Source organism: Pipistrellus hanaki, assembly GCF_964339955.1.
Source record: "Pipistrellus hanaki genome assembly, chromosome: 1".
Classification (NCBI taxonomy): Eukaryota; Metazoa; Chordata; class Mammalia; order Chiroptera; family Vespertilionidae; genus Pipistrellus; species Pipistrellus hanaki.
Genome location: NC_140503.1, coordinates 182,575,964 through 182,589,746, shown reverse-complemented (window position 1 = coordinate 182,589,746; position 13,783 = coordinate 182,575,964). Strand labels below are relative to the sequence as shown.

Below are 13,783 nucleotides of genomic sequence, written 5' to 3'. Positions count from 1 at the left end.
AAATCTGAATATGCTACTGACTAGTTTTATAACAATGTCAGTCTCCTGGTTTAATGCTATGTTATGTTAAATGTTATGTAATGTAAGATACTAAAACTAGGGAGTGCTCAAAAAAAAAATTAAGATACCAAGGAATAACCTTAAATAAGGAGGTAAAAGACCTGTACGCGGAAAACTACAGGACACTGAAAAAAGAAATAGAGAAAAATAAAAACAGATGGAGGAACATACCCGTGTTCATGGATTGATAGAATCAACATCTTTAAAATGTCCATACTACCCAAAGCAATCTATATATAGGTTTAATGCACTCCCCATTAAAATACCAATGGCAGCTGAAACCAATTTGGCTCAGCAGTGGAGCGTTGGTCTGCGGACTGAAGGGTCCCAGGTTCGATTCCGGTCAGGGGCATGTATGTTGGTTGCGGGCACATCCCTGGTAGGGGGTGTGCAGGAGGCGGCTGGTTGATGTTTCTCTCTCATCGACATTTCTAGCTCTCTATCTCTCTCCCTTCCTCTCTGTAAAAAAATCAATAAAATATATTTAAAATAAAATAAAATAAAAAATACCAACGGCATATTTCACAGACCTAGGATGAACTCTCTAAAAATTCATCTGGAATAAAAAAAGACCCCAAATAGCTGCAGCAATCCTGAGAAAGAAGAACAGAGTAGGAGGGATCTCAATACCACATATCAAGCTGTATTACAAAGCCACAGTTCTCAAAACTGCTTGGTACTGGCACAAGAACAGACATATAGATCCATAGAATAGAATAGAAAACACAGAAATCAACCCAAACCACTATGCTCAATTAACATTTGACAAAGGAGGCATGAATATACAATGGAGTCAAGACAGTCTCTTCAATAAATGATGTTAAGCCGAAACCGGTTTGGCTCAGTGGTGGAGCGTCAATCTGTGGACTGAAGGGTTCCGGGTTCGATTCCGGTCAGGGGCATGTATGTTGGTTGTGGGCACATCCCCGGTAGGGGTTGTGCGGGAGGCAGCTGGTCGATGTTTCTCTCTTATCGACGTTTCTAGCTCTCTATCTCTCTCCCTTCCTCTCTGCAAAAATCAATAAAATATATTTTAAAATAAATAAATAAATAAATAAATAAATTATGTTGGGAAAATTGGACAAATACATGCAAAAAAATGAAACTAGACCACCAACTTACACCATACACAAAAATAAACTCAAATGGGTAAAAGACTTAAACATAGGACAGGAAACCATAAAAATACTAGAGGAATCCACAGGCAGCAAAATCTCAGAATATGCTGAAGCAATTTTTTCACTGATGAAGCTCCTAGGGCAATGGGAACCAAAAAGAAAATAAACAAATGGGACTACATCAAAATAAAAAGCTTTTGCACAGCAAAAGAAACCATCAACAAAACAAGATGGCCTACTGCATGGGAGAACATATTTGCCAATATTATCTCCAATAAGGATTTAATCTCCAACATCTACAGGGAACTCATACAACTTAACAAAAGGAAGATAAATGATTTAAAAAAAAAAAAAAAAAAAATGGGCAGCGGACCTAAATAGAAACTTTCGAAAGAAGACAGAAGGAAGGCCAAGAGGCACATGAAAACATACACAAAGTCACTAATCGTTCGAGGAATGCAAATCAAAACAACAATGTGGTACCATCTCACACCTGTCTGGATGATTATCATCAACAAATCAACAAATGACAAGTGCTGGCGAGGATGTGGAGAAAAAGGCACCCTCGTGCACTGCTGGTGGGAATGCAGACTGGTGCAGCCTCTGTGGAGAATAGTATGGAGTTTCTCCAAAAAACTAAAAATGGATCTCCCATTTCACCTAGTGATCCACTCCTAGGAATATATCCCAAGAAACCAGAAACACCAATCAGAAAGAATATATGCACCCTTATGTTCATATTGGCACAATTTGCCATAGCTAAGATTTAGAAACAGCCTAAGTGCCCATCAGCAGATGAGTGGATTAGAAAACTGTGGTACATCTACACAATGGAATACTATGCTGCACTAAAAAAAAAAAAAAAGGAATTCTTACCATTTGCAACAGCATGAATGAAAATGGAGAGCATCATGCTAAGTGAAATAAGCCAGTCAGAGAAAGCTAAATATCACATGATCTCACTCATTTGTGGAATATAATGAACAATATAAACTGATGAACAAAAACAGATCCAGAGACAGAGAAGCATCGATCAGACCATCAAACCTCAGAAGGAAGGTAGGGGAGGGCGGGGGTAAGGGGAAAAGATCAACCAAGGGACTTGTATGCATGCATATAAGCCTAACCAAGGACACAGACACCAGGAGGGTGAGGGCATGGGGGGGGGGGGGGCAATAAGGACACATATGTAATACCTTAATCAAAAAGAAAAGAAAAGAAAAAAAAATACTAGGGGGTGCTGAATGAAGGTTACACAAGACTCCCTGTACTATTTTTGCAACTTCCCACGAGTCTATAATTATTTCAAAGTAAAAAGTTATTTAAACAATGACATTCAATCATATTTGCTTTAAAAATGACTAATATTTTAAGTGGAATCAAAAGCATGGAAATAATGCATTCTAAAATGTTTTTCATCTTTATCTCATTTTTGTTCATTGTAGTATATAGTTTACAACAAACTTACACATATTAGAAACGCAGACACAATTTTTATACTTCTGGGTATAACATACAATTTCTGTTATAGAGGCTACAAAAGTCTAAGATTCTATCTATCCCTTAAGCTTTTTACTTGGGTAAGTATATGCCAGAGCAGGAAAAACACTGGGCTAGGAATAAAAATTTAAAAAATTAAAAAACCTCAATTCTGTCCAAAGTTCAAACAAGTCCCAATCTCATTTCTTAGCTACAAAATGTAGGAGCTGCAGCGTATTCTTCCCAAGGTCATCCGGCTCTAAAAACATGACTCTGAATTCCATCAGGAAAAGATGAAACAGCCATAAAGAAATCTATGACCAAAACCCGAACCAGTATTTACTGAAAGTATAGTTAAGTACTGCCAGGAATGTTAAATGTTAAATATAAGACATGTCTAAGTTGTCATCAACACAAACATTAAAAAAAAAAAAAAAAAAAAAGGGCATCTATGAAGATAACTCTACCTCAAAGAAAATAAATTAATTGCCAAAAGACCCAGTTTAAATATAAACATCTAGATTACGGCACATGTGGCATTTTACATGCACCTTCCCAGTTCTGGAAGGCCTCTGGTTTCTGCTATATTAGGTTCTGCTAGTTACATCAGGTTCTGTTTTACAGCCAGTATCCTGGTGTACAAACTTGGGGTTGTGATGGGTCTTCCAAGAAGTAGAATCTCAAGGCGTGCGAGAAAAAATTATCCTCCATCCACCTGAGTTAGACTCAAGACTGAAGTAAGAGGACCAGTGTTTGGGAAACGAGACACCCACAGCACCCTGTACAGCACCTTCTGCTACCCAGAATATCACTTACCAGAAACACGGTCCAAAGCCCACATAAGGAGGTCCTAGCACTGCTGCTCCATGCACAGGGCATCCCTGGGCTCCCCACACGGAGCCTTCTGTCACTTCACCCACCATTCCACAGGTGTGGTCATGGGTGCAGTCTCACAGCGCACTAAACATGTTCCATCAGAAAGGCAAGGAAACTCCCGCAGACGGGCGTGATGAGAGCAGACAGAGATACAGCCGCCCGGTCGGTGTGGCTTAGTGGTTGAGCATGGACCTATGAACCCGGGAGGTCACAGTCCAATTGCCGGACCGGGCACAGGCCCTGGGTTGCGGGTTCGATCCCCAGCAGGAGGCAGCCAATCGATGATGATTCTCTCTCATCATTGATGTTTCTATCTCTCTTTTCCTCCCTCCCCTCTTCTCTGAAATAAATTTAAAAGTATATTTAAAAATAATGATAAAAGGAGAGACAGCTAACAGTCAAGGAATAAGCAAGGAAACCTTAAAACCAGACATAATTTAGAAAGAAATGGTTTCACCAACAATGATGGTCTGTATATTGCTGACTGAGGAGACTAATATCTGGAGGTTCTTCTGCAAAGACACATAAATCGAACCACCAATGCTGCCTTTTTTACCAGAATAATAGAGAGCATAATCCATCTTAATTTTTTTAATGGAGAACAAAACGGAAAACTGCATTTAATAATTACCTTTCCATCATTTTTCAGTTCTGAACTAAATTATATTATATCTGAATATTAGCATGATAAAGGGATATACCAAAAATAATATAGAGAGAGAAACATCAGTGAGAGAGAAACATGGACCGGCTGCCTCCTACACATCCCCTACCAGGGGATGGAGCCAGCTACCGGGTCACGTGCCCTGACCGAGAATGAACCAGCCACCCCTCGATGCATGGGAAAATGTCCAGCCAACTGAACCACACCAGCCAGAGCTACACGCAAATATTTTATGACCTAAAAAAAAGATGCTGCATTGCAATCAGTAAAAACACTGATATCCCTTTCTCAAGTCCCTGACACTCTTAAAAAAACAACAGCACTTGAACCTCTCTGATGTATGGATGCTCTGAAATAGAGATGCGTTTTACAATTGCTGTCACCCAACAGCAGATGTAGTGGGTGAGAAACCATCCGTTCGCAGCTCCTGGAGAGAGGGAGAAAGCAGTGGCTCAGGTTTGACTGAAAACAGCCATTCAAAAGAATCTTAGGAAGACAAAGAAACGATCAGAAGCCTGCAAAATCATCAACAGAGAGAATTACAGGAAATTCTCAAAATTAAACTGTATCACCGAAACTGCTTTGGCTCAGTGGATAGAACGTCAGCCTGCGGACTGAAGGGTCCCAGGTTCGATTCCGGTCGAGGGCATGTACCTTGGTTGCAGGCACATTCCCAGTAGGGGGAGTGCAAGAGGCAGCTGATCAATGACTCTCTGTCATTGATGTTTCTATCTTCCTCCCTTTCTCTCTGTAAAAAATCAATAAAATATATATTTTTTAAAAACCGTATCATTTTACCTTAAACGACAGTACATATAAGTACATAGCACATTATTTAGCAAGCACTCAATACATTTAGCTACTCTTATTATTACAAGATGAAGAATTAGGACTGGTAGAACTGATGAAAATACCTGTGGTCCTAGTGATCAGGCAATCAATAAGCACTTACGTGCCTACGAGGTCACCTGCATTGCCCAAGGGCACATGAAAGTTCATTATGATCAACCCAGGAAGCATGGTTTTTGACCAAATAAAGGGTGAGCTGCACAACGCAACATGTGGAATCAGTAAGTAAACAGCACCTTGTACTCAGCAATGATTAGAACTTACTGAGTACTTCCCACTTCTTTTTTCCACTAAAGCACTGTCCTATACTTAAGTCCAGGATAAATGTACTTGAAGAGACTCGCCAAATGATTAAATGATTATAAAGAAGTGTCACCACAATGAGTCTTAGGATATTCCTGGGGGCACGGGTGTGGGATCTCTTTTCCCATTACTCTCCAGGCTTAGGTAGAATAAGGGTTCAGATAAATTCCCTTTTATATTTTTTAATTGATTTTTTACAGAGAGGAAGAGAGAGAGAGAATTAGAAACATCGATGAGAGAGAATCATCGATCAGCTGCCTCTTGCACACCCCCTCCTGGGGATGTGCCTGCAACCAAGGTACATGCCCTCGACCGGAATCGAACCTGGGATCTTTCAGTCTACAGGCTGATGCTCTATGCACTGAGCCAAACCGGTTTCAGCTAAATTCTCTTTTAAAGAAAATCTTTTTACAGTTGGAGCTACACACATCATGATAGACCCTCTCCACTCCTAGGGTTAATACACACTGAGAGGAACCAATTTATACAGGAAGGCACATTAAACTGTAATTTTTCATGTATATAAAATGTCCAGAACAGGCAAAGGTATAGAGATGGAATATAGATTAGTACTTGCCCCAGGGCTAGGGAGGGAGTACGGGAATGTGATGGCGTGATGAAAAAGTTCTAAAACTGTTTGTGGTGGTGGTGCACAATTCTGGAATATACTCAAATCCACTGACTACTGTACACTTGAAGCAGATGAGTTGTATGGTATATAAACTCTCTCTCAATAAAGCTGTTATTTTAAAACTCTCTTTACAAAACTTGATAAATCCATTAACTGGGGCATTATGGTCCAACCCCATAGGATGCACCTGCCTGTTAGTCTTCCCGGCCTCGTTGATCCCATCACTAACAGTCAGTCATACAAGGTCCCTCATTTGACAATCCAGTCACTTACCACAAATGACACTGATCAAGCCACAAGCATGAGAGGGGGAATAGAGGCGTCCATTTTGTAAAAGTTAAAAATGCTTCACACTGTATTTTAATACAAGTGATTTTTCAAAATGATTATTTTTATAACATCATTGATAAAGGCATCTATTTATTTTAGTATTTTCAGTTGAAAAGAATGTGTTAATACTCTATTGGTGAAATGTGAATTACCTGCTAAGACAAATGTAGTTTCCTAAGGGCATCTTTGAAATGAACGATCCCTGAGGGTACATGGAAAGACACACCAAGGTTTGTAGAATTCCGGAAATATCTTGCCACATCATGGGAAAAGCAGAATCAAAAAATAAATAAGTAAATCTAGTGCTCATACATTTAATGCAACAGGTTCCATGGACTCCAATCCACCTCCTAGGGAAGACCAGGTTTGCTTGGTGGGATCTTTTGGAAGAAGCTGCACAGAACAATAAACAAGAGTGAAGAACAAACTCACCTAGGCTGGCACTTGGCTCTGCCTGCCTGAGTCCCATGTACATTACGTACGTCTGTTTAAGGCTCCCAGTCAGAAGAGCTGGAAGCTCGTGGTGGAGACAGACTTAACCTCATCTTCCGCATCTAGTTCAACGCCTAGCAGGATGCACAAAGTAGTGCAATTCTCAATAAAGATGTGCTGGATGAATGGAGATTTTATCAGCTCATTAAGCCACCTGGTGGTGCTGCCAGCTGGGATTTCCATTTGGGAACCTTTGGGAAACCTTTTTTTTTTTTTTCCCCTCTGGCCCAGCCTTATGAAGCACCTAAACAATAGAATCTTATCACCCAGTTCATCCGCCTAAACTGAAGCTCCCTTTTTATGAGCAACTTCCTGGTACAGTAAAGCCTTCCATACCTTCCTTCTGCGGCTACCAGGAGAAGTGCCTGTTGCAGTTTCAAAATAAGTGTAATGTTCTCTAGAGATGAGAGAAAAAAAAAAATCAAGAGATGAGAAGAGAATATGCTTAGAGCACATAGTCCAAATGTATTTTGGCGTAAAGGCAGATACGATTCAGGGACACAGGTTTTGATCAAGTTTTGAAATGATTATGAGGACTATTTTGGAATACAAACATACTGGTGGAAGCTTTATAACTCAAGAAAAGGTAAAAAAAAAAAAAAAAAAAAAATACTGAACCTGAAAAGTTAATAATAAATTAGAATATAAAAATTGATTACCCTTTTCCATTCCCAGTAAATACAACTTACTAATTAAAATTGTCAAATATGATAGTTTAAGGCAGTCCTATCTAAAGGTAATTAAAAAAAAGGAGGGAGGAGACAAAGAATAAACACCAAAACATTAACAATAGTTATGTGATAAGGGCAGTGTTACAGGAGTACTTTTAATTTATAAATAATACATTCCTGGCCGAAACCGGTTTGGTTCAGTGGATAGAGCGTCGGTCTGCAGACTGAAGGGTTCCAGGTTCGATTCCGGTCAAGGGCATGTACCTTGGTTGCAGTCACATCCCCAGTAGGGGGTGTGCAGGAGGCAGCTGATCAATGTTTCTCTCTCATCGATGTTTCTCTCTATCCCTCTCTCTTCCTCTCTGTAAAAAGTCAATTTAAAAAATTAAATATATTAAATATATTTAAATATATTAAAAATAATACAATTCTTTATACTAATATTTTTCAATGAGCACGTGACACTTTGGTGGTAAGAAAAGTAAAGATCTTTTTCCCTCTAAACAAACATACACAATGGTAAGATATGTACACATATAATACCTTAATAAAATAAAAAAAAATACATTCACCACCACCCCCAAATATAAAATGTTTTAACTTCTATACAGCTTACGGTTTTTATACAATACTAGTGGTCTAATAAAACTGCTCAAGTACTTTAGGCAACAGTAAGAAGGTAGGGTGGGAAGGGAGGGCCTCGAACTTTTGTAAATGGTCTTTACCACAGTCCAAAACCTAAGGAAGAAATACCCACATAACCATACTCTAAGTCAGAGTGTGGCTTGTGCTGTAAAAGGGTTTTTACAGGAGCGAGAGGATGGAGCAGTCACTTATGATTAGGAGTACAGAAGTAAAGCTTGCAGACAAGGTGACATTTCAGCTGGGATGATCCTTCTGGTGAGGTAACAACAGTTGAAATACAGAGCACATGCTCTGCCCCCCTAATATGTTACAGATAAAAATAGTTCAGGTAGAGAACATACACCCAGCCAACTCCCAAACATACTTTATTTGTAAATTTATTTAAAAATACATAAAATCGCTGAAACCGGTTTGGCTCAGTGGTAGAGCGTCGGTCTGCGGACTGAAAGGTCCCGGGTTCAATTCCGGTCAAGGGCATGTACCTTGGTTGTGGGCACATCCCGGGTGGGGGGTGTGCAGGAGGCAGCTGGTCGATGTTTCTCTCTCATCGACGTTTCTAGCTCTCTATCTCTCTCCCTTCCTCTCTGTAAAAAATCAATAAAAGATATTTTTAAAAAAATAAAAATAAAAATACATAAAATCTATGTCACATGTAGGATCTAAAAAAACAAATATATAAAATCTATCTCACATGTAGGATCTTAAAAGCACATATAAAATAAATGAGTAAACAAAACAAAAACAGACCCGCAGATGGAGAAAACAAGCTGATGGTCACCAAAGGGGAGAGGGTGGAGGGGAGGGTAAAATGATGAAAATATGTTATACAAAGCAGTGAACACTTTCCTACCTCACCTAGGTTTCTTCCCTTTTTCCACTATTCCTTTACCAGTTTGGCATCGATCCTGTGTCGATGTTACTTGCACTTGTCACTGCGCTGAGATACAGTCTTTTTCTTATGGATGTTAATTTTGCAGCTTCCCGTTAAACTGTACATATCTTTGAGAGTAATGATTGCCATCCATTTCGACTTTATCTTCCCATAATGCTCCTTACATAAATGGGTACTCCACAGATGCTGACAGATTAAGCCTAGTTCTAATAATTGTGACAATGAGCTATCACGGTCACAAAAGGTGTCTGTGGAACAGATATCATAACAATAAATCAAATCACGTATTCGTACAGAGAACAAAGAGGTTAATATAGTTTCCCACAGTCACTGAACCAATTGTGCAGGTGTTTATTAAAAAATAAAGATAAATAAGTCCTTCAAGCAGCCTGTATCGAACATCATCTTTTTCTGCCACAAAGACCTAAGACCGTGGTCGGCAAACTGCGGCTCGCGAGCCACATGCGGCTCTTTGGCTCTTCCACAAAATACCACGGCCTGGGCGAGCCTATTTTGAAGAAGTGGCGTTAGAAGAAGTTTCTAGAAGAAGTTGAGTTTAAAAAAATTTTGCTCTCAAAAGAAATCTCAGTCGTCGCACTGTTGATATTTGGCTCTGTTGACTAAGGAGTTTGCCGACCACTGCGAAGACAACACATTTACTGGGTACCAGTAAGGCAGTAGGTGACACAGTGAATGTGCACGGAAGTGGAAGGCAGTCCTAGAACTCTCAAGAGAATGTGCAGCTCAAGAAATGTCTTGGTGATGTCTATACATAAGATAATGTGTTTTTTAAAATGTGAAAAGCTCACAAGAAACATGTTTTCCAGGAAACAATCTAGACATTTCAAAGGTATTTCTGAATGTTTTCTTTATCTGTGCTTTTTTAAAAGCTCAGAAATTCTCTCCTGTACTATTTAAATAAATTGGTAAGTAAACCAAAATAGAAATTTGGAAACGTGTTTTAATTTTCTCCTTTCTACCATGAATTGGGAGAAAGGATGATTATGCCTGCAAGCCTGCCTGCCATCCTTATTGCAGAAGAGGATGAAGAGGGGTGGGGGTTGGAGGTGGTTATTAGATGTAAAAATACCTGTTACTATCAGGATTACTACAGCCTAAGCCCTAGAGATACAGTCAATAATACTGCCGCCAGGTGGTGTGGCTCAGTGGTTGAGCATGGACCCGTGCACCAAGAGGTCAACAGGTCGGATTTCTGGTCAGCACACATGCCCAAGGTTTCCGGGGTCCATCCCCAGTAGGGGGCGTGCAGGAGGCAGCCTGCCGCCCAAGATGAATGTTGATGGATGTTGATTCTCATGATGTTTCTATCTCTCTCTCCCTTCCTCTCTCCCAAGTAGAGTTTCTCCTTTGTTATTGCCGAGTCTGTTAACTTAATCATGTTTCATATCACTCAGAAAGTTACTAAATAGTGAGTTAATCAACACTTTGGAAAGTTGTTAGTATTTCTTTAAAAAAAAAATTACAACACTTGGCCAGGTGTTACGACAAAATTCACTCTTCTACATAAGTAATTTTACAAAAATCACTCAGAATGGAAGGAAAGACTGGATGGAATGTTATTTTTTGAGTAGCAAAAAAAGAAAAAGAAAAAAAAAGAAGAAAGACTACAGAATAACATACCCACAACTACTTTGCTACATTGTTTATAGGATGCAAGTACTCTACTAAGTATGTACAAGAAACTGTCAAAAATGAATGCTTATGAAAACATTCCTTTGCTAAATGAGGTCTCTAACCAGGAATGTGCTGTTTCTAAATACGATTTCTTCAGCAAGTATCGACAGGTACAGCAGAGCACTAATGCTCAAGATGAAAAAACCTTTTCTACTTGTTTTACTTATAGTAAAAGTTGCTGTTACGAATAATGCCTCTGAGCTCAATAGTAGAAATTAACTTTGCCTTTTATAAAAAGAAATTAATAACAGAAGATACCTGCTAGAAAGAACTGCATTTTTTAGAAAACTCTAGCAAAAGTCTATGTTTTCCTAATCTCATAGACTCTAACAACCTGGTTTTCTGGGTTTTGTTTGTTTTTTCCCTTTTCCTTCTAAAAGAACCTCGAGTAAGTTGGGGTAATACTTTCCACAGTTCAAAGGTTAAGGCAAGTTTGGCTCTTACAGGAACTCTTGACCTCTCCATCACCTCTCACCCCCCCTCCCCCAAGTTATCTTGATATGAGAGACTTTAATGCTCCCAAATAATTGCAAATGCACTAGATTTTCAGTGCCGAGGAATGAAACTGGGATGGGAAAGAGACCGACGGCAACCAAGCACTATTTCTCCCTAGAAATCGGCCTCTCCGGGGCGCAGGGAACCAGCTGACGCCCCAAGAACCTGCCGCCCAGAAGCCACAACTCCCATCAATAATTCGCCAAGAAAAGTTGCAAGAAGAGCTCGGTGCCCAGGCAGCCGGCGGAGGTGCGGACTCTGAGCGGCAGAGGCACCCAGCAGGCCCGAGCCGCCCTCGGGCGGTGTCCGCGGGCCGGTCGGCCCCTCCGGCTCCGGGAGCTCTGGGTCTGGGGGTGCACCGCAGACCGTGGCGCCGCGGGCACCGCGCCCCTCCCAGCCCCGCCAGCGGTGGGCGGGGAGACCGGAGGAAAAGGGGGACAATGCTGGGCCGGGCAGGCGGTTCCGCGCGCCCCGCCGGTCCCCGGCACCCCTTCCGCCCCGGGGCTGCCAGCCGCCGCACCAAGTTGGCTCCTCGGTCCACCCTTCGCGGCCAGGGCAAGCGACTCAGTGGCCGCCGACCTCCCTTTCGCTCGCCGCCGCCGCCTCCTCCCTCCCCGCCCGGCGGCGCCCGGAGCCCGGGAGGAGGCGGCGCGCGCCGGGGGCGGCGGGCGCGCGGCGGGAAGGGGGCGCGCACGGAGGGAGCCGGGCGCGCGGGGGAGCCGGGCGCGCGGTGCTCCCCGCGGACCCGGCGGCGGCTTTTCGGTTGAGGCGGGGGGCTGAGCTCGGTGTCCGTTATGAGTCTGGGCTCCGGAGGAGCAAGCAAGCCCGCCAGCCATCCCGGCCCGCCTCTCCCCTCGGCTTCCATCGGGCAGCCGGGCGGGGGCCGGCGACCTCGTCTCCTCCCGCCAGGGGCTGGCTGGGGCCGCCGGGCGGCGGGCACCTCGGCGCCTGCCCCTGGGGAGCTGGAAGAGAAAGTGAAATGAAGCGCCTTTTCCTCCCGCAAGCAACACCTTACCCGTCCCCAAGTCCAGGTGCAGCTGCCTCCTCCAGCGCCGCTGGTCCCCGCCCTCGGGCCCCAGGCTCCGTGCTCTTGACAATGGCGCGTCCCCTTTAAGGGATAATCCGATCGGCACCGATCCGTGGTTAAACCTCCCTCCGCTTCGGATTTTCACCGGATTGCTCTCTCTCTCTCCACCCCGAGCGCGACGGGCGCTCGCCTGTGCTGCGAGCTCCAACCACCCCTTCCCCGCCCCGCCCACACCCTCCCCTTGCTGATTGGCGGGAAACCCTACAACAGGAACAGCAATGTCCGCACCCCACTGGCCAGCCCGGCCGCCGCTCAGAGCTGCCCCCGCCCCGCCCCGCCCCCTGCCCCGGGTTGGTCCTGCCTCTGATCACTCTCTGTCTTCTACGCTATCGTTGCTTTGGAGAACTGGCAGTCAAGGCTCACCCTCCCGCCTCCGGAAAGCGAACTTTATTGTGATTGGTGAAAAGACATCTTCCTGTGCACCTGATTGGGCAAGGAAGGGTGAATCTGCACGCCCCTTACCCATTCTCGCTTTCCCTTGACGGGTTCGAGAGAGACACAGCCTCCAAGTCCTCCCTACTTTGCCTTTTTTCCTAAGCGCCTTTCCCTTTAAATGTTGATAGGGACAAAAATCTCAACCTGTATTGGAGAAGAAAGCCGGAAAAGGAGAAGAGAAAAAAATTCAAAAATCTTCTCCAGATGAGTAATATTTTCCCGAGCTGGAATCTCATCCAGTGCATGGGGTGGTTACAATGAATGAGAATCCCTGAAAGTCCAGTGCTAACTCCTCCTGAGATTTTACTGAACAAGTTTTCACTCACCGTCCACCCCGCTCCTACCGTCGATTCCATTGCATTTCCCACCCCCGAAGAGCTTGAATGAAGCTACCTGCAAACCTGGAGGTGTCCCTGTCTCGCATTCATGCGTTTAAAATATTTAAATACTGTCTTTTAAAAGTTCCGTTTAATTCGCGTTCTTTGTGTTTTCTTAACGTGTTCCACGAGAGTTAAGTTACTCTTCTGAGTAGATGGTCCCCTCACGCCAACTTCAAGTTGGGGACATCAGTCCCCCTTGCTAGAACTCTACCAGAGGGACCCCAGGCTAAGCCCAAGCGGGCAGGAGAAGGCCACTCCCTGAGGGGAAGAGTAACCCTGCAGAGCAAAACCTCACGCCTGGAAAGAGAGGTCCTGCAGCAGCCTGGAGGGATCTGCCCTGGAGAGATCATTCCTGAAGGGATGCCCCCACTTTTCCACTGGAGCTGTGAGAACCGGAAGGGTTGTGACTGCGAAAAAATTGGGTATGGTCAAGTGCTTTTGATACCCATCTAAGAATGTTAAGAGAAGATGTTTAAGTTTTCCAATTAAGTTTGGCACTTGGGAGCTCAGAATATTTCAGTGCATTTGCAGCAACAGCTCAGCAGAACCCAGCGGTGCCACGAAAGTGGCAGTGCTCAGCAGTGCCCTAGAAGGGGAGGTTAGTGACAGAAAAGGACATAAACATCCGTAATCAATAGGACTTTTCTGTGAGTGCAGGTGAAAAATCTCCTGGGGATACCT

General features: G+C 43.3%; 1 protein-coding gene across 2 annotated transcripts in view; it reads right to left on the bottom strand.

The window, feature by feature from the left end:
- Window positions 1-12,446, bottom strand: part of FRYL (FRY like transcription coactivator) — a 257,817-nt gene extending 245,371 nt beyond the window's left edge. Inside the window, exon 1 of one of the 2 annotated variants that reach the window (XM_084899627.1) lies at window positions 12,216-12,446. The gene's annotated coding sequence lies outside the window, so the exon portion shown is untranslated. The remainder of the gene's footprint in view (window positions 1-12,215) is intronic. The other variant, XM_084899633.1, reaches the window with a different exon arrangement.
- Window positions 12,447-13,783: the final 1,337 nt, after the last annotated feature.